Source organism: Pinus tabuliformis, chromosome Q (genome assembly GCF_031772625.1).
Source record: "Pinus tabuliformis cultivar Carrire ecotype Pingquan chromosome Q, CPIR1, whole genome shotgun sequence".
In the NCBI taxonomy this organism is placed as follows: Eukaryota; Viridiplantae; Streptophyta; class Pinopsida; order Pinales; family Pinaceae; genus Pinus; species Pinus tabuliformis.
Genome location: NC_142296.1, coordinates 281,341,389 through 281,368,665, shown reverse-complemented (window position 1 = coordinate 281,368,665; position 27,277 = coordinate 281,341,389).

Genomic DNA, 27,277 nt, shown 5'->3' with positions numbered 1-27,277 from the left:
ACCTCTCAGCCTCCTCTGGTCATCAATCTTGAGGAAACTGCTCCTATCACTGCTCCTCCTCCTCAACAGACTGAACAGACAGCAACATCTACTTCAGCAGCACCAACAATCACAGAGCAGGCCCAAAGCCTGGATATGCAAAAGCTGAAGAATGAAATTCAGATCCTGGAAGCTCAAATGACCGAGTTAAATGAGACCAGGGATAAATTGGCCAAGGTGAATGACAGGTATGAAAAATCCAAGCAAGCGGTGGCAGAGAAGGGCAGGGAGGTGAAAGCCCTCAAAGACAGGATAAAAGAGCTAGAAAATGAGCTCAAATTAGATAAGGTTATAGCTGGGCTTAAGGCAATGCTATGGGCCAACATTGGCCAGTCTATTACTGACCAATGGCAGTATATAGAGACAATCCATGAGCAGGTAGAGCTCATCCCAAAAGCACAAGCTGAAATTCACAAGTCAAGGGCTGCTCTAGGCAACATGCCTGAAATTGCCACCAGGATGATCAATGTGCTGAATAATAGAACAAGTACTCAGCTGGCAAACATGGGAATTCCCAATAGAACTGAGGCCATTCAGTTGATCAAAAGGGTTCTCACATTGAGAAATTTGGCGCGGACATTGGAGAGAAGAACCCAAGACATGCAGACCGAGGTAAAAAGATTCATGGATAAGTTCCTGGTGCTGCAAAACAGAGGACTCCCTAGCTTACTGAACAGCGCAGGGAGACTACTCATTCATGAGCAGTATGCCAAAAGAGTGAATGCATTTGCCACAAATGAAATCAATGAGAAACCCAGCAGCTCAGAAGAAACAGGGCCAGCTACAGGACAGACTATCTACAACAAGGTAGAAAATCTATTTTTTATAATGAATGAGATCAATCACCTGTTTGATGTGGCACCCAATTTTTACAAGTATACAGAGGCAGAGGAGACTATGGATGCAATTCTTAGGCATCAACTCCCTACGCAAGACTGGTGGGCAAATACAATACAGAAAATTTTATAGACAGGGAGCCACTCACCAAATTTTGTTTTTAAAAAATATCAATTGTCATGCAAAGCACAGTTTAACAAAATCAACATGCATCAAAGATTAAAGTTGAGCCAACTTAGCAAAAATTTTGGCCAACACAATAAGAATAGGAAACCACAGCTGGCAGAGCCGAGAAGATACAGCGTAGCAAAAAGTAAAGACACATTATTCACCGTTAAAGCAAAGCGGTTCAACCGACTCAATGACCTCCAAAGGTCAAATTATCCTCTGACAGACTTAAAGAGCATTTATACTGCATTCAAAGTTGTAATAACTTCTTTTCTACTTTCTGTACGAAGTTATGAAGATATTTTCTCTCTCAGATGACTCAATGCCTGAGATATTTTGTATAAGCATTCCTATAAAGTCCCCTTCGCATGAGCTTGCAAGGGTTGTTGTTGATTTCTCATGAAGAAGTTCTTATGCTGTAATCCTTTCAGAAGTTTAATAAAGAAAGTGATGGAATTTCTCGGATTTCTGAAGTGTTGAATGCGTTCTGGTGTTTGTTGAAAACTGCTGGATTCCTGTGTATTACACAATACAATAAGTTTCTGTAACTCTCTCTGTTATGTATTTTTGATTTGTTAAAATCCATATATGTTTTCTAACTTTGAATATTTAGCAACAAGGAAAAAGGATAACTTTCAGGATTTATTCAATGAATACCCTGAGTTCAATCTGTGTTGTTAATGAATGTTTTCTTCAGCTGTAATCTTGATAAGTGTAATTCTTAATTGCTGCACTTTCAGAATACATTTTTCACAGTGACCTTTGTCACAGGAATTCAAGTTTGCTCCTGTGCAACGTGTTTCACTTTCACCTCACCAGCTTAATAGAAAATTCTTAATTGCTTTCTGTTGGCTGACATGCCTCACTATTCAAGTTAAATTTGTTTGTCTGAGATACACAATAGGCCCTGCAGTTTGAACACCACCAATCCTGCATATCAAATCATTTCACATCTCCAGACTCCATTGCCCAATGATATATTACTCTCTAAACACTACATCTTAAGCCCTGAAAGAAATCCTTCAACCAAAACATAAACCAAAGCCTGAGCATAATACCTAGCCTAAAACACCATCATAACAGAGCCAAATCATAAAGAGAGAGCCCTCTCTGATTGCAGTTTGGCTAGAGACTGTGATCCAAAGATTGGTTAGTGGTTACCCCGGCCGTATTCCCTTGGGAGTCATAGGGAACAACCTGGGTGTTAACATAAATGGCGACTCCACTGGGGAGTGCTTGAGATTTTTTCAATTACTATATATTTTCCATAGCTACTATCAAGCCTGAAATCAGTCAAGAGGCCTTTAATCTGTTTCTGTATCACATTAACAGCTTTAGGGAGGAGCTTGTTTAGGGAATCTTCATCTTAGCTCTGAGAATATATAGCCATTCCAAAATCTTCATCCAGTCCTTTCAGATATAAAAATTTCCTACAAAATCCTAAAAAACAGTTAGAAACTGGCTCCTAAGAAAAATCCACGGCATACTAGGGCAAACCCTGACCCTAATCCACCTATCATTGTTGATAACCCAAATACCATCCCAAGAAACATTAGGAGGCAGCAAAAGCAGGAGCAGCCTGCTAATCTAACCTCAGATTCAGATCATCCTAGCCTTATATCTACCCCATGCAAGGTCCTTTTCCGGTCTACCCCTAGTTCCCCTAGTTCACCATCAGCATCTCAAAGTCCTCCTCTCACATCTTCATCCACTGCACATATCCCATTAACCACCACTTTACGTTCACCCCTACTTGTTATCCCTGTGATACCCACTGTTCCCATTATCCCAGCTGCCCCTGTTAATCCTCTAAATCCTGTAACTATGGCTAACAGATATGCACCCTTGCAGATACCAGCTAATGCTGCAGCTCTACCCCAAGATTACCAAACCAAAATTTCATATTTTGACTCCAATGGCCCTCTGACAGCTGCTCAACATGCTAAGAGGATGCAAGACCATTTTGAGACCTATGAAATAGATGATGACAGTGTCAGAATGAGGATGTTTGTGCAAAGCCTAACTGGGGATGTAAGAACTTGGTTTAAATCCCTGAATGCAAACTCCATTACAACTCCTGATGAACTGTATCAAGCCTTTACTAGTAGGTGGGAGAAGAAGAAAGATCCTCTGCACATACTTGGGGAATATGACACTATCAAAAGAGGTCCCCAAGAGACTGTTTTGGAGTATTGTGCAAGATTTAACAATGTATATAACTCAATTCCACAAAATTTAAGGCCTCCTCCTGATCTAGCCTTGTACAAATTCCCTGATGGTTTTGACCCTGACATGGCCTATCAATTGAAGGAAAGAGATGCTCAATCCCTTGAAGAGGCCCAAAGGGTTGCTGTCACAGTGGAAGCTAACCTAATTGCCAAAAGAAACAGGGCAAGGTTGGAAAAGAGGACTGCTTTCAAAGATGAACCCTCTGCCTTTGATCAAAAGCTTGATGCCATACTAAATGGAATGAAAAGATTAGGTGATAGAGTGGAATCGGTTGAAAGAAAATCATCATGGGAAGCACCACAAAACAACCCTCCTAGGAATCCAAATTTTAGGAGAACTCAAAACCCAGGCATTGGCAAAACCAGTGCTGATCAAGACATAAGACCCCCTTTCCAAGAAAATTATGCAGAAACTTCCACATCAGCAGAGCCCAATGAAGATCCTGAGATTAATTTAATGGGTCTAGATGGTGAAAGTCAGGTTTTCTTAACACAAGAAGATCATGAGGATGATGAAATCAAACTATTCCAAACTAAATCAGGTGAATCCTTTGACTTCAAACAAGGCTATGACACTGTTGTTTATGAAGTCCATAAACAATACAAACTGAGGAGCAGAACTGTGAATGTTAACCAGCCTGAAAAGAAAAAGGATAATCAGCAGCCTGAAAGAGTTATAGTCACAGAACCTAATGACAAAATAAATTCACCTACAGAAGAAGTGATTGTTGAAGAGATCACTGAACCACTGTCCTTAAGACAGCAGCCTGTGGCTACTTCATCTTCTCATCCTAATTTAAATGTTACTCCTCAAGAGATGAGTAAAAAGGATAAGTCCCAAAGTCAAGATAAAAATCAAGAAGGAGATTTAATGAACAAAGAAAGGACTGTCACCTATAACCCCAAGGCCCAATCTGAAAAACCTTTTGATCTAGAAACAGAAATTGGCAAATTAAAGATAGCAATCCCGCTTTCAGAACTAGCCAAGCATGACATCTATAAACTACAGATCAAGAAGTCCCTTCAACTCACTAGCAACAAAGATGATGTCAATGTGTTGGATGACACCCCAGAACTCTTGTTTGGCCCAGAAGTGGATGGAAAAACGGTAGTAACAGGGGTATTACCTTTCTATGTCAGTTTACATATTCATGACAAAATATTACATAATGCAATGTTTGACTCAGGTGCCTCTCACAATCTCATGCCAAAAGCAGTCATGGAGAGATTGAATTTAGACATAACAAGACCATATAAGGATCTGTTTTCCTTTGACTCCAGCCAAGTCAAGTGTTTAGGTCTCATAAAAGACTTATGTGTGTCTCTGGTTCAATACCCAAACAAGACAATCCTAATGGATGTGGTAGTTGCTGATATCCCACCTAAGTATGGGATGCTGTTATCAAGATCATGGGGAGCTAAACTCCAAGGTTCCCTACAATTAGACATGTCATATGCTACCATCTCTGTTTTTGGGCAACCAAAAAGACTGTACAGAGAAACACTAATGAAATACATGGTCAGCAGTGAAGAAAAGCCTCAAAACTTTCCCATATATGCTATCCATTCAGACATAGACTCATACATTCTCTTCAATGACACCGCAACTCCCTCAAAAGGTGAGGTTGAAACCAAGATATTCATACAAGAGGAAGATTCAAATGAAAGTATTACCACCCATGAAACAACAGTCAATCAAACACTAGATGTTGTTGCTGCCCTAGTTGTCAAGAACATCCAATCAAACGATGAGACTGCCCTAGAAGACAAGCTAGAGAAAAAACCACAACTGCTGCTCACATGGCCAGCCCATGAACAGATCATCAAATCTCCTTCCCAACAGGATATTCTATGGTTCCTTGAATTTGATGGCTCAGTTAACAAATTAGGGGCAGGAGCTGGAGTTTGGGTACACAATAAAGAAAATAGTCATGCAGAAGGCAGAGCCTATAGATTGAATTTCAGATGTACTAATAACATGGCAGAATATGAAGCTCTTTTACTAGGACTCAAGTTGGTAAAGTTCTTGCAAGCTGCCAGGGTTTCAATCATGGGTGATTCAGATTTAGTTATCCAACAAGTGAAGGGAAACTTTGTCACCAATGACAAAAGACTAAGGACTTATAGGTCTGTTGTTGCTGAGGTACTAAACTTTTTCTCTGAATTCCAAATTACTAAAATTCCCAGAACCCACAATCTACATGCTCATAGTTTAGCCACCTTTGCAAGTACCTGCAAGTTGCCCTTTGAGCCCCACCATTGTTTTATAGCTGAGGTAAAACACAGACCCTCCATTCCAAACAATATCAATGATTGGCACGTATTTGAGGATGACAAGCAAATAAATCATTTTTTAACTATGCAGCAAGAATTTGCAGGACTAAATATTGACACTGAGACAGCAAGTCAATCACAAATACTTGATGGAGCAAGTCCATCACAAATACAGTTTCAACAGATTGCTCACCCAATATCACCTAGAACTGCAAAACTAATGCTGAGTCCAACCATTTTCAACAAGGAAAACATTCAGCAAATTCAACAAATCAACTATGAAGAGGTGGCCAATGCCGAAACTAAAATCATAGAGCTGAAAGACAATTTTCTTCCAACGGGCCTAACTCCACTAGAAGACATCTTTGACTCAAATGACATCCCTAGAAAACCAAAAATGCAGCCCTTAAATGCAGCCATTGAAGAGTGCAACATAGGTACAAGTGAGAAGCCCAAGATAATTAAATTATTTGCTTCCTTACCTCCTGACCAAAAGCCCAAATACATTGACCTCTTCAAAGAGTTCCAGGATGTTTTTGCATGGAGCTATGAGGACCTAAAGTCCTATGACACCTCTGTAATCCAGCACACTATCCCTCTCAAACCTGATCAAAAGCCCTTTAAACAAAAACTGAGGAGAATCAATCCTATGCTTCTCCCAGCAATGGAACAAGAGGTACAAAAAATGTTCAAAGCAGGCATCATAGCACCAATCAGATTCTCTGAATGGATCTCCAACTTAGTCCCTACAAGAAAGAAGACTGGTGAAATTAGGCTGTGTGTGGATTTGAGGAATCTGAACCAAGTATCCCTTAAAGACAATTACCCCTTACCCAAGATGGATCACATTTTGCAGAGAGTAGTGGGGGCTTCCAGAATTTCTCTACTTGATGGATTCTCAGGTTTTAACCAGATCTTAGATCACCCTGATGATCAGGACAAAACATCATTTACAACCCCATGGGGAACTTTCAAATATGTAAAGATGCCTTTTGGATTGAAAAACGCAGGGGCAACTTTTCAAAGAGCCATGGATATTGCCTTTGCCAAGGAGATTCATGACTTTTTAGTCATTTACCTAGATGACCTTACACCTTTCTCAAAATCAGACCAAGAACATATAAAACATTTGAGACAGATCTTCCTTAAACGCAGAAAATATGGAATTTCCTTAAATCCCAAGAAATCCCTGTTTGGTTTAGAGGAAGGTAAGCTGTTGGGCCACATCATTTCTAAAGATGGCATAAGAATTGACCCAGATAGGATACAGGCTATCCTACAAATGCCCCACCCACGGAATGTCAAAGAGTTGCAAGGATTCTTGGGAAAAATCAATTTCTTGAGAAGGTTTATCCCAAACTTAGCAGAGCTAATCAGATTATTAAATAACATGCTAAAGAAAGATTCAAAAGTAAAATGGACTGTTGAAGCCAATCAAGCCTTTGAAAGTATAAAATTGGCCCTTACCCAAACCCCAGTGTTGACCAATCCTCAGTTTGACAGAGAATTTATCATTTTCTCTTTTGCCTCCCAGCATACTATTGCTGCTGTTCTATTACAAAAAGATGACCAAGGAAATGAGAAGCCAATTGCTTTCTTTAGCAAAGCTCTCAGAGATGCACCTTTAAAGTATCAAATCATGGAAAAGCAAGCTTATTCTTTAGTCAAAGCCATTAAAGACTTTAGGATTTATATCCTTTATTCCCATGTTATAGCATATGTGCCAAGTCCTATTGTCAAAGACATTCTCACCCAAGAAAATTTAGAGGGCAGAAGAGGAAAATGGATTGCCAACATCTTGGAATTTGACATTGAGATAAAACCTACAAAACTAATAAAAGGGCAAGGCTTGGCCAAATTAATGACAGAAACAAATTTTCAAGCCTTAGACATTAACCAGCTGGACAGTGAACCGGAGCTGGCGACTCCAAAGATCAATGTAGCCTTTGAACAATCCCCCTAGTATTCTGATATTTGTTATGTGTTACAAAACCTGTGTGCTCCCCCAGGACTGTCCAGAACTAAGTGTAGATTCTTAAAAATGAAAACCTCAAGATTTTGTGTAATGAATGGCAATCTGCTTTGGAAAAACCATGAAGGTATATTGCTGCACTGTTTAATCGAAAATGAAACTGACAATATCATAAAAGAATTTCATGCAGGTGACTGTGGTGGGCACTTGTACTGGAAGTCCACTGTGGACAAGATACTAAGGGCTGGATACTACTGGCCCACCATATTCTTTGATGTCAAGAAATTCATCACCTCATGTCATAAATGTCAAGTGTTTGAGGGGAAGAGACAGTTGCTGCCACTTCCTTTAAGGCCTATTGCAACAGAGAGACCTTTTCAACAATGGGGATTGGACTTCATTGGGGAAATTCATCCCTCATCTTCAGGCCAACACAGATGGATCTTAACAGCCACAGACTACTTCACTAAGTGGATTGAAGCTGCCCCATGCAGACAAGCAAATGATTCAATAATTATTCAGTTCTTAGAGAACAACATATTGGCAAGATTTGGCTGTCCTGACAAAATAATAACAGACAATGCTGCTGCTTTCAGATCCAAGAAAATGGTGAACTTCTGCCATAAATTTCACATCACTTTGGGCCATTCCACTGCCTACTATCCCCAAGGAAATGGCCTTGCAGAGTCATCAAATAAAAGTCTGGTAAACATCATAAAGAAAGTACTTGAAGAGAACAAAAAGAATTGGCATAAGAAGCTTGTGAATGCCCTATGGGCAGATAGACTAACAACCAAAATATCAATTGGGACCAGCCCATATGAGTTGGTTTATGGATTAGAGGCCAAATTCCCCTCATCATTAGGAGTGCCTGTTATGAAGCTTCTTCAAGAAAGCCAAGCTGAACCAAATGATATGCAAAGAAGAATCAATCAAATCATATGTCTGCAGCAAACTAGAGACCAAGTTTTCAGCAGAGTTCGAGTTCTACAAGAGAAATTAAAGGCCTTTGATAGAAGAACTAAGGCAGAAGATTTCAGTGTGGGAGACAAAGTCCTCAAGTGGGATGCAAGAAGAGAAGACAAAGGAAAACATGGAAAATTTGATTCCTTATGGAGAGGACCATTTGCTATCCAAGCAGTGCAAGGTAACAACACTTACTTCCTAAAAAGTATTAATGAAACTGACTTGGATGAAGGTCCTGTGAATGGCAGGATGCTGAAGCATTATTTTGACTATTACCCATGAGTACAGCCTGAGGTTCCCTTGTATATATGCAGATGTATATATTATTTTCTGTTTAGATTGTAAAAATGCAGTTTTTCTAGTTTATTGACTATCAGCAAAAGGTAAATAGAATCAGAGGTCTACCAAGAAGATAAGCACACAATTTTGGCACTTCAAAGCAGCAAACTACAAGATGGGCAAGAGCAACCAAGGAGCAAGGCAATCTCACCTGCTGTTCTTGGTCTTTCAAATGAAACACCATCCCCATGTGGAGCCACTGTTAGCTACCTATACCAATAGGTTTCATATTTCATGATTGGCTATGAAAGGTCCAAATATGCTCTGCTTTGATGATTCAAAGATCACATATTTCCAAGAGAATCCAATCTGTGCTTATAGCTTGGTATGAACTTAAATTTTGATGGATGTTCCAACAGTCTAATCTGGATCATTCCATGGTTTAAATTTTCAGTTGTAGAATAGAGAAAGGAGTCTGTCCAAACTGTTTAATCTTGGCAGACATGTAGTTCAGGTAGAGAAGAAAAGGCTCCCAACAACTTAATCTGGGACCTTGGAAGAGATAAGGGTAGAAGTAGATAGAAAAAACAAGAGAAAAGCCAGAGAAAAGAAAAGGCAGGTAAGGGTCTGCAAGTCCAAGTGCACCCTCCAAGAAGAAATAAAAAATGCTAGGCAAGTAGCTGGGTAAGTAGTTGGGGTTGCAGAAAGGTTATCTTTACCATTGCAGGTGTGTTAACTTTGTTTACCAAAGCAAAGTCAATCAATTGAGAAGGTGTTCTTCTTCATCTAGTTGCAGCAAGCAGGAAGCATGTCTAACCTCCCTTCTTCCCCTTTCATTTCATTACTAACACTCCCTCATCAACTAAGATTCATGGAAGAATATTATGGTTTCATGGTGGTTCTTGTTCCTTCAAAAGCCACATTTCTTGTGTAAAAATCTTTTCATTTTGATCTACTCTTTAAGCTAAGTGTTTCACAAAAAAGCTTAGTATTTTCTCCCTTCATTCACCCCCCTCATCCATATTAACTTTAACTCTACTACATAAATCCCCTATATCACCTTTCCCCTACTAGTATTAACACCATGGTGTATAAACCCCAAATTTTGTATAAATATCCCTCCCCTTGGCATTATAGTCATATGTTCTCTGAAAAAGGAATCAAAATGACATCTGGTCACTTTGATGAACCTATACCTCCTCTCACCCCCTTGTTTCAAGTCATTCCACTCATCAAACCATCATTTGCAAAGAAAAATCCTATAAAACCCCTTCTTACCCTAAAACCCTCTGAAGTTGCGAAAAAATCCAAAAAAAAAAAAAACCCACTTTAGCCGCTTAACCAAAGTTGGCGCATATATGTGATTTTCCGAAATACACCGAAAAACCTTACAAAAACCCATACCCTAAGGTTTTTCCGCCGAGCACAGATCCCGAAATGAATATTAAAATAAACCCGCCCCTTCCGTATCGGTCGATCATTTCATTGATCCGACAGCCGTCCGATGGAGAGCCTCTAATCCAACGGCTCTCATCCATGTCGGAGCGGCTCCGATGTCCGCCAATTACCCCGTACCAGTCGAGCACCTTACCCCCCACGTCAACCATCGAATCGGGCCCATGAGATCCGACGGCCCTCGTTGATATCGGAGCGGCTTCGATGGCGGACAGATACCTTCCGATATCTGTCAGAAGGGTTATGTCATTCGGTCGCCACGCGTCTTCCCCACAGCACATCGGAGGTACGCCTGACAAATACCTCGTCCGTATCATAAGCGGTGCGATATAAAACCGCTAACTGCTTCCGGTTTTGGTCATCCCGCTTGTCCAACGTCACTCCCACGTCATCGCCACCCTGCCATCGCGTCAACTGCTGCGCCCAACCTTCTGCCAATGTGTCTTGCCACTTCATCATCCCCGTGGACCACTCAGAGCCTGCCACCTCACCTGATGACGTCATGCTGACGTCACCCGGCCCTGACCCCACCGATGATGTCATGCTGACGTCACCAGAAAAGCGCGCCAAAAGTCCGAAAAACCAATATTATAGCCAAATTTCGCATTTTTTTTGGCACTTTTCTACAAAAACGTTTGTTGCTCCTGCATGATTTTTCCACGTCCAACAGTGCACCAACCTGCAGAACTCGACCAGGAGACCGCCAGCGCACCATTTTCACCTGCATTCCTCTCCATTGCTCTCTGAAAACCAGGTATTTATCCTCGAAAATCCTTCCTTCGCCTGGTTTTGTCTGTAAATTGCCAAGGACGATTAAATTTGTGAAAAACATATAATTGACTGGCAGAAATACTTGTGCCTGGCCCCATTTACAATTGTGAACTCGAAAAACACTAGTTGAGCCTTGTTTGCCCGCATTTTCACCAAAAACCATACTCTGTTCGCGCATTCGCGAAAGACTCATTTAAACTGAATTTACCTGCTGAGAAAGACAGAGTGAGGCGAGGCATTGGTCTTATTTAAACTTTAAACAGTATTTCAATTGCTGTTTATCAGAACTACTCTCTGTTCCTGATAAATTCACCTCCCTGGTAAAGAGACACTCCTCTATACTATCCTACTCAATTGAAACCACTTTACACTTAATTCAGAATCCTCTTTTTCAATGGAGACACCTGTAGTACTAAATGTTCAGCCTTTGAATGCCCCTCAAAGGAACTTGGAATGGCAAGCCTTGGCAGATATGGATTATCAGATTTCAGAAGAGATGTTGATGAGGACCAAGTTCCATATCCACCTGCTCAATGAACTTAAGGCCAAGCATGAAACTGGAGCAGACGTGTTGGGTATATGGGATTCTTTTCTTCCTATTTTTAAGTTGCCTCAAGTCAATCAATTCCCTGATTTGATCCATCTTTGTGCTGAATATTATGACCCTACTCAGAGGGCTGTGTTGGATCCTTCTGGTGCTGCTCTCTTTTACATTACTCCTGAAGCCATCAGGAACATGCTCTGCTTCAAAACTCAGAAAAAATTGGTCCCCTTGTCACTAGTAGACTTGATAAAAAAAGGGGCTAGATTGACAGATTCCCAAATCACTAAGCTAAATCAGTTATACATTGCCTCTGATTCTGTGCAATATCCTCCTCTGAATCAAGTATACCTTAACCAGTTGGGCAGGGACTTGGTAGATATGATTAGTCCGATTTTGGGCTATAGCTCAATAGAATTGGTAGACCAAACTATACTGGTAATGATGCTGATGTTCGCTCCGGGCAGACCTCCAGTTTGCTATGATTATGCCACCTACATCTTCGACAAAATGCATGAGCAGCTAATGAATTTATCCAGAGAAAAGATGTTCAGATACACCTCCTATATTTACCATTTGATCTTGTACCAGCAACATGAGAAATTTCATTTTTCAATCAAAAGAGTGGATGCCCAAGGCAATCCCAGATCAGTGGTCTATTGGTCCTCTGTCTTCCACACTACACCTGAGTCTCCATACACTTACTGTGAATTCATAGATCTGTTCATCCATCCAGCTATGGAAATGCTGATGAGCTCACCTCCTCCGAGACTCACTGATGACATGTAGAGAATTCTTCAGCTATCCAAAGCTTACAGCATTGGGGATTGGTACTTCTACCAAAACCACACCGTCATCAGGATATATGGGTGTGATCTGCCTCCATTCAGATTACCTAAGTATGTGCCTATGAGGGTATTTTCCCTAGAGTACTTTAGGCAATTTGGCCGGGTTGATGTGCTTCACTTTTCAGGAAAAGGCAAAAAAGCACAGTTGAAGGTGAAAAGCCAACTTGGCCATTTTGTCTATAACGAGAGGGAGCAAGGATGGAAGGAAGCAGATAGAATGCTTGAGTCCCTTGGCCTTCAAACCAGTTTCCTATGGACACCCTATGACCCTAATCATTTTATAACTATGAGGAGGCTCAAATATAAGTTGTCTGCCTATGATCATTATAGTATCCCTCACATTGAAAAATATGCAAACCAAGACAAATGGAGGAGAGGGACCTTAGAAGAGCCCATGTCACAAGAAGAGCTAAATCAGAGGGCAGTAAGGAATCTAAGGAAGATGGCTGACCTCGAACTTTGTTCACAGGTATTCACACTTCCGAGCACACAAGTGGGAGCAGCTGCATCCTCCTCAACTGCCAAACAACAAACTACCAAGGCCACTGAAAATAGATCTAGCAAAGACAAAGAAAAGGAAATGGAGATAGAACAATCACTCCATGGCAAGGAGCAGCCACCTCCAGTGACTCAAGAGCAGGCAGATAAGGAAATGCAGCAGCAGGCAAAGCAACAACAACAACAACAGGAACTGCATCAAGAAGAAGGGCCACATGAGGGACAGCAGCCCTTACAGCAAGAAAGAGTAGTTGATACTCCAACCTCCACTGAGCAACAGGCTCAAAAAATAATGCCTCCTAGGCCAGAAACTACCTTCGATGCCTTGGTCCTCCAAACTCCACAGAAAGAGGACATAAACAGAAAAAGGGATAGAGAAACTCCCCTGACATCATCTATAAACCAGGGAGAGAAAAGGCAAAGGTTGAATGACTTTTCTGAGGATGACATAGCAATAAGGCAAGCAATGGGCATGGGCCCACCCAGCAGAGAAGCTTCAGCCAGTTCCTTCCAGCAGGAACATGACAGAACTATGGGAGGAGAGGTCAGCTCCTCCAGCCAGCAAAGAGAAGGAGAAAGGAGCATCAAGCAGCAGTTTATAGACATCAAAAGGAGGAGTGACCCTATCAAGATACAGCTGTACAACCATTTACTGAAAATGGCTCCCACCAATCAACAAAGACTGATGTCTGCATTTGATGTACAGGAAGGCAAAATGATCATGAGCCATTTTATGCCAACAGCACTGCAGCCCCAATCTACCTCAGATTACCTCAAAACCAATCTGGAGGTCCTGGCCAAGGACATACACCCAATGGATAAAATTGAACTGCACAAACAGACTGGTGAGATGGTGTATGCCGCCTTGGCAGAAAAAACATTAGAAAATTACAAGCTAGAAAGCAGCCTCAATAATACAGCCTCTCAACTGGAGTTGGAGAGGGCATCATCCCAGGCAAAGGACAACAGAATAAGGTCCTTGGAAGACATAATCATTGAGATTGGGCATGATCCCAAAGACATCAAAGGAATACAAGAGATATTGAAGTTGAGGGATGCTGACATGGCTGCCTTAAGGAAAAAGATCAAACTCCCAGCTACCATTCACCCTCAAACAGATGAAGTAGCTCAGCAAAGACATGAGCAGGATGCCACAGCCTTGATGATTTCCCTTTATAAGCAGCTGATTCAAGCACAAGAAAAGTTGGGAGAATCAGAGGCCGCACAAGCAGCATTGCAAACAGCACTAAAACAAAGAGAAGAGGGTCAGACCTCTCAGCCTCCTCTGGTCATCAATCTTGAGGAAACTGCTCCTATCACTGCTCCTCCTCCTCAACAGACTGAACAGACAGCAACATCTACTTCAGCAGCACCAACAATCACAGAGCAGGCCCAAAGCCTGGATATGCAAAAGCTGAAGAATGAAATTCAGATCCTGGAAGCTCAAATGACCGAGTTAAATGAGACCAGGGATAAATTGGCCAAGGTGAATGACAGGTATGACAAATCCAAGCAAGCGGTGGCAGAGAAGGGCAGGGAGGTGAAAGCCCTCAAAGACAGGATAAAAGAGCTATAAAATGAGCTCAAATTAGATAAGGTTATAGCTGGGCTTAAGGCAATGCTATGGGCCAACATTGGCCAGTCTATTACTGACCAATGGCAGTATATAGAGACAATCCATGAGCAGATAGAGCTCATCCCAAAAGCACAAGCTGAAATTCACAAGTCAAGGGCTGCTCTAGGCAACATGCCTGAAATTGCCACCAGGATGATCAATGTGCTGAATAATAGAACAAGTACTCAGCTGGAAAACATGGGAATTCCCAATAGAACTGAGGCCATTCAGTTGATCAAAAGGGTTCTCACATTGAGAAATTTGGTGCAGACATTGGAGAGAAGAACCCAAGACATGCAGACCGAGGTAAAAAGATTCATGGATAAGTTCCTGGTGCTGCAAAACAGAGGACTCCCTAGCTTACTGAACAACGCAGGGAGACTGCTCATTCATGAGCAGTATGCCAAAAGAGTGAATGCATTTGCCACAAATGAAATCAATGAGAAGCCCAGCAGCTCAGAAGAAACAGGGCCAGCTACAGGACAGACTATCTACAACAAGGTAGAAAATCTATTTTTTATAATGAATGAGATCAATCACCTGTTTGATGTGGCACCCAATTTTTACAAGTATACAGAGGCAGAGGAGACTATGGATGCAATTCTCAGGCATCAACTCCCTACGCAAGACTGGTGGGCAAATACAATACAGAAAATTTTATAGACAGGGAGCCACTCACCAAATTTTGTTTTTAAAAAATATCAATTGTCATGCAAAGCACAGTTTAACAAAATCAGCATGCATCAAAGATTAAAGCTGAGCCAACTCAGCAAAAATTTTGGCCAACACAGCAAGAATAGGAAACCACAGCTGGCAGAGCCGAGAAGATACATCGCAGCAAAAAGCAAAGACACATTATTCAGCGTTAAAGCAAAGCGGTTCAACCGACTCAATGACCTCCAAAGGTCAAATTATCCTCTGACAGACTTAAAGAGCATTTATGCTGCATTCAAAGTTGTAATAACTTCATTTCTACTTTCTGTACGAAGTTATGAAGATGTTTTCTCTCTCAGATGACTCAATGCCTGAGATATTTTGTATAAGCATTCCTATAAAGTCCCCTTCACATGAGCTTGCAAGGGTTGTTGTTGATTTCTCATGAAGAAGTTCTTATGCTGTAATCCTTTCAGAAGTTTAATAAAGAAAGTGATGGAATTTCTCGGATTTCTGAAGTGTTGAATGCGTTCTGGTGTTTGTTGAAAACTGCTGGATTCCTGTGTATTACAAAATACAATAAGTTTCTGTAACTCTCTCTGTTATGTATTTTTGATTTGTTAAAATCCATATATGTTTTCTAACTTTGAATATTTAGCAACAAGGAAAAAGGATAACTTTCAAGATTTATTCAATGAATACCCTGAGTTTAATCTGTGTTGTTAATGAATGTTTTCTTCATCTGTAATCTTGATAAGTGTAATTCTTAATTGCTGCACTTTCAGAATACATTTTTCACAGTGACCTTTGTCACAGGAATTCAAGTTTGCTCCTGTGCAACGTGTTTCACTTTCACCTCACCAGCTTAATAGAAAATTCTTAATTGCTTTCTGTTGGCTGACATGCCTCACTATTCAAGTTAAATTTGTTTGTTTGAGATACACAATAGGCCCTGCAGTTTGAACACCACCAATCCTGCATATCAAAGCATTTCACAACTCCAGACTCCATTGCCCAATGATATATTACTCTCTAAACACTACATCTTAAGCCCTGAAAGAAATCCTTCAACCAAAACATAAACCAAAGCCTGAGCATAATACCTAGCCTAAAACACCATCATAACATAGACAAATCATAAAGAGAGAGCCCTCTCTGATTGCAGTTTGGCTAGAGACTGTGATCCAAAGATTGGTTAGTGGTTACCCTGGCCGTATTCCCTTGGGAGTCATAGGGAACAACCTGGGTGTTAACAGCTGCTTCAGTGTATCTCTGAGTTTTGTTTATGAACTAAACAATTGATTTTCAAACCTTCTAATTGCCCTAGTGTTGGCTCTAGTAACCTCATTAGATCAGCCCATGTGATTTCTATTTACTGTACATCATTTGCTCAGCCTAAATCCCTGAACTAAGTTGCAAACTGTGACCAAGAACCAAGTAAAGTCTTGTCCTGGTACCATCGCACCCTCTCTTCAAGGAAATCTAGATGCATCGCACTTCCCGTGTGGAGTAGGTGGGATGCATCCCTGTTTCCCTGTGTTACAAGTGCGATGATCAGAAAAGGCTAATTTTGCCTCCAAGTCTTAGTTTTTCTTCACTCTTTTCAGCTCTATTATGGAGTTTTGTTGTCTGTGATTAGTATACCACTGTGGAAACCCCCTTCCTTTCCATTATTCCACTTCCATTGTGAAAAGAACTGTGAATTTTTTATGTATTTTCCACCATTTTCAGTTCTCTTTTACAAAGTAGTAGCATAGTCGAACTGTCGTCTTTTGATTTGAAAGTGTCGCAAGTGTCGTTTTCAGTCAAAGAAAAGAATTCTATTGTTCTTGATCGTCGATTATACAATTACTCTTGTATTTGATTTTAATTAGTAGTTTTTCAAGTGTCGAAAGGAGTTTTCAATTCGAAATAGTAAAGTGTCATCATTATCTTCCTTTTGTTTTTGAAGAGAAATTTGTTAGTACTGTCGCTTTGAAAAGATAATCCAGACTTGTACTTAGCATTCTTCTTGTCATTCACACATTAATAAAGTTGAAAACAAATACATGCATGTGCATTTGCATTTAGACTACTTGTTGGTTTGATTTAGGAGAGTCAATCTAGTGTGTGCTCTCTGCTCTATGTTCAAAGAATATCATCTATCTTTCTTTAGTAGCTAGGATTTTCATTGCAAAAAGAAGATTAAATGATTATTTATCATGTTAGATTTCATTTTAGGAATTGTACATCTACATCACGCGGTGAACCTGAAAGGAAAATTTCTTAAGAAAGATCAACTGTAAAATAAATTTAATGAACCTAAAAACGCTTTGGAACCTAACACACAACATTTAGAAGTCTAGGCTAGAGACATATTCCGGCGTCGTAAAGCCTGGTAACTGTCGCTTTCACTATTGGTTGGGTGATTCCTCCTCTTTGAGATGACAAGTTCCAGTACAGACTTGTGCTCCCACGTACCATTGAGTATATATTAGGAGACCATAATAGGCTATATCCTTTATCCATAGGAAGCCGTGTCTACCGCCCTATCGATCGCAATGCACTGAACACATCATTCGGGAAGATTGACTGTCGTACCGTAAAAAGTATTCTGCAGTTTTGCGATTGGTTTGGTAATCCTTCTGTCTAGATTTCCAGAGTAGTCTCTTTCGTTCCTTTTCAGACTCCTTAAAGGAAAAGTTCCATCTGAGCACTTGTCACTTCAGGCTCATTAAAAATCAAAGACGACTAGAGTCATCTTTTGTTTTTTCTCGACTCTTAAAACTTGAAAAAACAAGTTGTGTCAAAGCGTCTAAAATTTATTTTAATCGGAATAATATCACCATTCCCACGTTGGTCTTAGGATGAGAAAAATGGAGTCCACCAACCAAGGAGTTCCCCTTGGAGGAATCCTAGTCCTTTCTCCTCTTGCGGAGATGTTGGTGCACCTCATATGGCCACATTGTCGCTTCCAGGATTGACGATTTGCTTGCCCGTATGGCTCTTCTTTACCTCCGTCGTTCAGAACACCTTGATTCCTTAACAATCAAGTCAGCAACTAGATGATACTAAAGTTACCCCCAAACCTTATACTTCATCCGATTCTCCCTCTCCTCCTTCCTCTTTGCTTGATAAAGCTAGTAAGGCCCAAAACCAAGTAACTAAGAAGGAGAAGGAGGAGAAGAAGAAAGAGAAGAAGAAAAAGGAGTCAAAGACGAAAGGGGGCAACCACGCGTCGTCTAGCGAAAATCCACACACTGCACCGTCCAGGCCTAAATCGCCATGTGTCATTTGTAAAGGAGACCACTACCACCGAGATTGTCCCCGCATCCCTCGGATCTTAAGGGACTGGTCTCCTCGTTTGCACAACCCGGTGTCATCAACCTCTGAGGACCATGTTGAAAGTACACCATCAACTAGTGAAAGCAAGGCACCTGGACAAAAAGGAAATAGTAGATTTCCTTGTAGACTGTGTGAAGGCAATCATGCCCTCCACCATTGTCCCTTCCTAGACAAAGCTAAAAGAGTTTTGGATGATCATCCAGTTTCACCATTATGGCTTCCTCCTGGATATAAGAAACTCTTGCCAAGTCCATCACCGGTTGAAAATCTGACTGACACACCATTGTGTCCGATCGAAGCATCTGTCATTGAAGATAAACCTGCCGAACCCATATCAGACGAAAGTCAAAACATTGAGGCGGCAGTCAACCCGGTCTTGTCTTCAGAAGGTCCATCTTTAGATGACACAATAAACGAAGAGAATGAGAATGACACCATCCAAATTCTTTTCGTAAACACAGACTCCGATGAACATGAGGGTAGTTTACCTGTTCCTTTACCATAGGAAGGAAGTTTGTCAGAGTCATATCCGGCCGTCTATTCAGTCCCACCTCCAAGAAACCTAGTTGTCTCCTTCGATTGGAACCTACTAGGAAGACCCCATTTACCGGCTAGTATACCATTCCGAATCATTACACAAATATACAGAATGGTCATGGCCGGTACCATCATAGATGAAGGGGCTTCTATGAGCATCCTTTCCTCAACTGCTTTGAAAGCACTTGGTTTACCATCGCTTCTACCTGAGATGAGAAATCTGTCAGGATTTGACAAAGGAACCAGTCGAATGTTAGGGATCCTTCCCAATGTGCGATAACATTGAGAAATAAAATCATTTACATGAACGTAATGGTAGTCCAAGGACCTCTGGATTATAATCTACTCCTTGGACGTGACTATATTTATTGCATGGGAGCCATTGTCTCCACACTCTTTAGAGTAATGTGTTTTCCGCATGAAGGACGAGTGGTCAAGCTCGTAGACCATCTTTCGTTCCCCGGCTCACACATAGAAAATAATCAAATACCTTCCCTAAATGGTCTTTTCATGCAAGGAATGTCTCATCAATCTCCAGTCCATCCACCTGATGAGCGCGAGTGATTTGGGAGGACATGACTGAAACCCAGGGGGCATGCACGCTGGTCGGTTTCGGTGGGAAAACCTTAGGTATAGGGTAGGTTTCCGTGGAGGATATATGACTAGTCTGACACACCCATCTGTTTAGGAAAATGGGATTAGACTGGAATAAGATTCCCTCGTCAAAGTTATGTGAGTGGAGGCGACTGCACCACTCGCCTTTGTCTATTTCGGTAAACATCACTAAGGAAGCATTTTTTCTGCAATGCAGATGGAGAGCTTTCATATGGTAACCTGGGAATTTTTCACTATACCTGGGGGCATGCAAACCTTTTTGCATGCAAGAAAAGAGCGACCATTTATTTTCTTAGTTTGTAGTTTCTCAACCCTTTAAACTCGTAGGATTGGTCATTCCTAACTTGCATAAAGAAAGGATCTGGGGCAAAGCTTTCTAAGGTGCAAGCTCCATAAAAATGGCATCTTAGATGAGACATCCTTATTATACAACTGGCACGAGCAGTTTTTACGCAGAGTTCAAGCTCGTTAAAAATTAAACATAAGAAATGAGCAAACGTTCCCTCAGAGTTTAAGCTCATTAAAAAATGAACCAATTTCATGTAAATAACCATTGTGAAAGCATTATCATCAGCTTTTGAGCCTTGGTCGTGTTCTCATCATCACCTACACTCTGTTTTAGCTTATCATTCACCTCCATTTGATTGTTTACCCCTTTTGAGGAACAGTTGTGAAGAGTGATCCTGTTAGCCATCCTTGTGACACTGCCATGATTAGAAAATTCCAAACCTTACCTGGAATCAGTTGCTACCTGAAATTAGCACTTGTTCCTAAAAAACGAGTCTCTTTTAATCTCTTTTCACCTGACTCGTAAAATATGAAAATATTGCCGAGCAATTGGCCTCTCCAGCTCGTTAAAGTGACCAGAAGTGCTATCCCTCCTCTAGATTTTAATCTTTTTGGACCTGAGGGATTATTACACAAAAAGATCGAGCGCTTGTCTTGTTCAGCTCGTTAAAATTACCGAAAATTCATCCCTTTTTGTATTATTTTATACTTTTCCAGACTTAAGGGATTATATGACGAAAAAGGATTATTGGAGTTTCATTTATGTCCCTTTTTCAGACTCTCTAAAATTGAAAATGACCGAGTTATCTTTGTCGTTAAACTCGTTAAAACCGAATAGTGACAAACTTGTCCATACAGACAAGAATGAGTTTCACTGTCGCTAGGATTATTAAAATATAGTGATGGTTTTCCCGAAGGGAAAATTATAGAACAAGCATATGTTATCCTCCTCAAGCTTGACAAAAATAAAGAGGTACTGGTCAGCAATGACTGGGGAAAAATTGGGAAGAAAACTTGAAGAAACTTTATTGGTAGCAAGTCGCTCTTGAATATGACACTTTCACTCTGCATCTGAGTTGGGTTGGGTTGTTCCGTTCACTGGTCATATCACCATTGGTCCATCACACCATCCACATTTGGGGTTAACGCTACCAATCCATCATGTTAGTGTCGCCGGTATGTTCAAGAGAAGTCGCTCAGAGAATGCACTTGTGTCTCATCTGTTGCAATACATTCACACTCCATTCTTTCATGACCGCCACCCTGAACCTTGTATCATCAAACCATTTTCACCTCCAAAGTCATTTACTCCGTTCCATGTCGTAGATGTGGGATTCATTAAGGCCCTCCTACAGTGGGTCACTTCTTGTCGACATCAGCTCATTATCCAAGAAGTCGACTTAGGAACAACCCTTTCAGTACTTTGAAGCTTGCATGCCTCAATGGCAAGTTTCTCACTTCCGGCGATAGGTTTACATCAATGGTCTTCGACCGAAAGATTTTGTGTGGTGTTCGATGCCAAGTCCCTTATTCACACCACACGAATTGTATTGTAGTACCTTGAGGTTCATCATCATTATCGATGATTCCTCTTGCACCTGTTAACAACTTACATCATTGGCTGGTAATCAGGCGATGTCTTTCCATGTTCGACTCCAGAACATCTTTCACATGGATCGACTTGTACTCCGAGTGAAGATTGAGTGAGTTTGAAGACCTCGGATCTAGTTTCATCCATCCGGGCTACGATATATTCAGGAAAATAAAGACATCAAATGTACATTGTTGTTACATAGATGATTATCCGAATCAAAGGATGATGACTCTACCAGAATCATCAGTCACCCACACAGACGGTTGTTTGTCTTATGTACATGGAAATGAATTTATAAAGCTGAGCATGGGAATGCCCGCCTCAGCTAGATCATGAAAAATATTATGAAGATAATTTATTGTATTGTATCTTATTATAGGTCACCTTCCAGCTCGAAAAAACTTCAGATCCTCATGATAAAGCATTTCACCTGACATCAAAAGATTAACGACCTCATGCTTTAGGGGGCAGCTGTTATAGACATTTTTGGGCACTGCAACCCCAATAATACATGTCCACAAACCAAGGGCTCCTAAGTCCCTAAAAGTGTTGTTCCATATCCTAAAGAATAAGGTCAGCTAATTACATCATCTCCCAGAAGTTCTCCATGAAAAACTACTTAGAACTGGTCAAAACTGGACCATCCCACCTACTCCATGGTCAGAGTGCGATGCATCCCACCTAAATGCATACGGGAGTTGCAATGCATACTGAAAAGCCCTTCTATGTGGTGCGATGGGTGAGAGTGGACAAATGGCAGAGACAGTTTGCGAGGTGGATGATCATGAAATATTCCAGAAACTTCTCCTCTGACACTTGCCTCTCTAAATTCGCCCAAGGATGAGTAAGAGATCATCAACCTCCAAGTGGAATCAAGAACTATCAGAGAGAGAACACTAATCAAATCCCAGAAGCTGACTCACCCCCTTGCAATCATCTATATATAGATCCCTCATCCCAGAGATCCAAAGGCTGGAATTTTGTATCTTGTAAGGAAGTGTTATTGGTTTCTTGTTGGAATATCATAGTGTTGGGTGATCTAAGCTTTTCATGAGGTGAAATAAGGGCTTTCATGATGGCAGATGATGCTGGGTCGGAACAATTCGTTGTAATCCTCTTTGCTACTCTTGATTATTAATAAAGCTATTCAAGTTTTCCTCCACATTCTTGTATGTTTAATGATATGTGCATTTGTGTGGTCAATATATATCTGGTCCTATATTGTTTATGATTTTAGATCTCTGTTCTTCAATAGTATTATGCTGCTTTGGTTCCACAGGTGCTCTTTGAAGCTGGATAGATGAAGGAGAAGCGGCAAGGATCTGTCAGAAAGGAGAGGAATCAAGAAAGGAACCAAGCGCAAGACTGAGGTTGGTGTCCTTTATTCCACTCTTATCTACTCCTCATAAAGGAAAGCGAAAGTGGTTTTAGTTTGTTTGTTTCTAAGATAGCTACCAGTCTTAGTGGGACTAGCAGATCCAAGTGGACACTAGATTTCCCGATAACAGTGTGATTGATCATGGGCCTCTGACCTGCGATTTTCTCCACCTGAGGTTCTTTTACATGACGGTGGAACCACATCACATTCATGAGACCACATCACACGTGCCTAGACATTTATAATATCACGAAATCACAATCATTGATTCCACAATGTAGCATTTGGTTGTAGTCCCAAAACTTGCGATCTCTAATGAGCGACATGGCCTGATCTACGTGGAGAGGAAATGAGTGAAGCACTAAATTGGAGCCCTCCCTATCAATGATTTCCAATTGAAGGTGTAACCTTAGTGCACAACATGTCAATTTGTCAATTTTTTATCATCGATCACCTTCTGCGTTTGGGCCTTGGTCCTATGGCTCTTCCCATGACTACAGTCTAGCTCCCATATCAGAGCCCTTCAATCAGAGGTTATCAATCAAAGTTTTCACTTAGATGCACAATACGCCTGAGCCTACGATCACTGATATCCCATAACGTGACAACATCACTGCCATGTATCTCTCATGTGTTACCTTTTGAATAATGCCACGTACCACTCTTGATTCCTTTGAACTCTTTATGACCGTGGTGCTAGCCACAAAATCAGATCCCTCTCTATCAGTAATTCAATCAGATGTGTAACCTTGGTGTACACCATGTCAATTCACTAATTTTTGGTCGGTGATCACCTACGTATGGGCCTTGGTCCTATGGCTCTTCATGTGACCGCAGTCTAGCCCCCATATTGGATCCCTTTAATTGAAGGTTATGAATCAGAGGTTTCACTTAGATTTTTCAAATCTCCTCAACCTCTGATCGTTGATCTCCCATATGTGACGCCATCACTGCCACGTATCTACCATGTGTAACCTTTTGAATGATTCCATGTGTTTCCCTTCTCTGGCCTGTTGTGATCCTTGAAACTATTGAATCTACCTGCCATGTTTCAACCCTTTTGGGACATCATGATGACATCAGCCTTCCATCATCACTTGTCTATATGAATTTCTGCCTACAACGCGTCCCTAAATGCATCCAATCGCATATCACAACTCATAATATCGACACTTTTAAGATGTGGCTACCTCTCGAAAAGTTTCACTTAAGAGTAGACGTAATGTTCTATTGAATTCTTTTTCATACCTCTAGAGGGTCCAGATATCGGAAGGAATAGAAATATCTAAAGCCGGAAGTCGAAACTTGAAAAGACAGGGCATTTGGAGGCTGACAAGGATCACTAGATATTTGAAGTAGATAAGGCACTGACACCTCGGACCTCTGAGACATTCTTGTTGGTCTATTGGTCGGAAGAACCTCTTTATAATAGAGTTATGTCAAACTAATAACATCGCAGAAATTATTTTCAAAATTTCCAATACATGTAACATTGGTCATGTATAATAATAAACAAATATCTAAATTTTAAATCTTTGAACTATGATATGGACCTCCACCCACTAATATGCAACCTCGATTGTTTTATCATACCAAAATTAAATGTGAAATCACATCCACCCCTTATCGTAGATTTTGGAATACAACCTCCAATAAGATCTAATCTCTATGCATGTATCTTGCTCTCACTATCTATTTTTATTCATTAATCACCACTGGTGAGCCAACTATGTGCATTTACTGTCATTTTATTCTCTCTCATACGAATATCGAATGTTTTATGCCCTTGTACAAAGAAAAATTAATATTATCAATCAACCTTTTTTTTTCCCACAAATTTCCAAAATAGTTCTTCTGGTGTGAAGGTTTCAATGTTCGAAAACTCTCATATATCTTTAATTAATTAATATGCCATATTTTTTTAACGATTTCAACTTAAAACCTCTACAAACATCTTGGTATGAGTGACTATTTTATTCATTAATCTAATTAATGGACTGAGCATGTGTGTTTACTTTCACTTTATTATCGCTCGCACAAAATTGATATGTTTTATGCCATGGAAACTTTATTATATGTGTTTATTCAAATGAGCCACATTGATATTTTGGAGCATACTTTCAACTTGCAAGATTCCAAAAAGAATTATTCTCATGTCAAAGTTTCAAAATATTGAATCTCCCATGTATATCTAATCAATATGTGACATTTTCCTATGATTAAGGTTTGAAAATTATCCACACATCCTAACATCGAGGACTGTTCTATTCAATAATCTAATTAATGGCCCACCTGTGTGCATGTATTATCACTTTACGCTTGCTTGGACGTGCATCTATGTCATTGTCTCCATCATTGGTAACCCCATGACCTTTTCCACATGTCCTAACTATGATTTATTGGTCCCTCTGCTTAGCTGGTAGATGGCAATGTGCTCTATTTAGCCTCTTCATGCCGCACTATTATGCTAATTTTTTGAGTTGCATTTTCTGTGGTTGTTGTGCTATTGTTGGTCTCTAGATGTTGCTCTTGTTGTTGCTACTGCATGTCGTGTTTTTGTCTTCAACCAGATAACTCTCTTAGAATTTCAATAAAAAACAGGTGAGAATCGAGAAGCTGCTAACCATATCATCTTCTGCACTCAAATGGAAAGTATCAATGTTTTCATACTGCATGTATAGCTTAGAATACTACGTTCTTTGTCATGACATGCAACACACCTGCCTGTAGAGTTTCTAAAACACCATATATAGACAACCAAATTTCTATGCTTAAACATTTCAATTTTCCTTTTCCCTTGCCTTTGACTATTGGCAAGAATCTAAATTGTAAATATTTCTTCTTTCATTTAGCTCCAAGTATACCAATCCTATGAATGACGATGCTCACTCTTTATTTCCGCTTCTCTTCTAATGTTGATAGAATTTTATGGGCTTTCATCTTTGAGGACAACTCATTTCCTCGTCATCGTAGAAGTTGCCTTGCCAATGAATGCCATCATTGTGTTGCTCATTGGCTCTACAACGATCCAACCAACTCGACCTTCTTACTTCCATAAAGACATTGTCCCAACACTACCATATTTCCCTCTCTGAAAGTATCTCTTAGCACAGAAATTTTCTTTCATCTGCTTACAATTGCTATGTCATCTTTGGTGCCCTCCAGTTGAACTCAATTATCATTCTCAAAGAATTTAGTTGCACTTTTTTGAAAAACTATGTGTATATTCAATCTTCACCATATTCTTGATGTTTTTCTATTCCTTCCCCCTCTCTACCATTTTCACTCCAACTAATTCCACGTTTCTTTTCTCTTTCTTTCCTTCTTTTCAGGAGTCTACAAATTATTGAACTAGAAGTTATCGAACCTCATGCAAATTTGGTTGGGGCCCCATAACTTCTTTAAATTGTATAAATGTCTATGTACCAACTGGCCTCTTCAATTTCACACACCCCTTCCTCATCTACTACTGCTTCGACATAGGATTCTGCATCATCATCAACTTATTTTTCCCCTGCTCTTCCTAATTCCATTCCATTCATGGTGCTAATCCCCTGTCGTAAACAATAGTCGAGCCAATGTAGGGTGCTTGGAAAAAAAAAAATTCACTCCTACAACAATGCTCGAGGGTCCATAAAAGTCTTTGGATTAAACCTCATTGATTTTGCCATTGATACAATCCATCTCTCTGCCTTTAGTGATCTGGCTGATTCCTTGCATGACCTTGTCTAAATTGGGAAGCTTTAGATGGTTCCAAATGGAACTTTGAAACCAATAAACACAAATTACAACCATCTAGATAGAAAATGGGAAGTCTACCTCTCTGCAACTTCCATGGTTGAACTTGCCTTAGATGATGTTCTAAAAATTCCTTTCCATTATTTCCATTTTAAATCTATAGATGAAATCTAATTTGCAAACCTCGGCTCAATTGTTGACATCATTGGCATTGTCAAGTCCACTTCTCCAACTTCCACCATTCGTCCAAGAGATGGATCTGAAACACCTAGGAAAACTCTCAGCTTAGAAGACATGTTTGGCTATAGTATCGACATCACCCTATGGGGGATCATTGCGACACCTTGGGCAATAAACTCGTTGAACACGCCTCTTCTAATGCTTCAATCGTGCTTGCAATCAAAGGGGGTCGCATGGCCAAATTTAATGGAAGAATTTTTGGGACTATCTTGACCACTAGCCTCATTCTATATCCCACCATTCCAAAGAATAAACAATTTGAATCATGGTTTCATCAAAGAGACTTCTTGGCATCTTCACCATCATTAAGTAGAAAATTCTCAAGAACTTCCAAGTGGGGCCACCCACAATGTACAATTGTCGACCTCATAGAATCGCATCACGGTGGAAAACCAACATGGTTCTCTTTTCGTGGAAC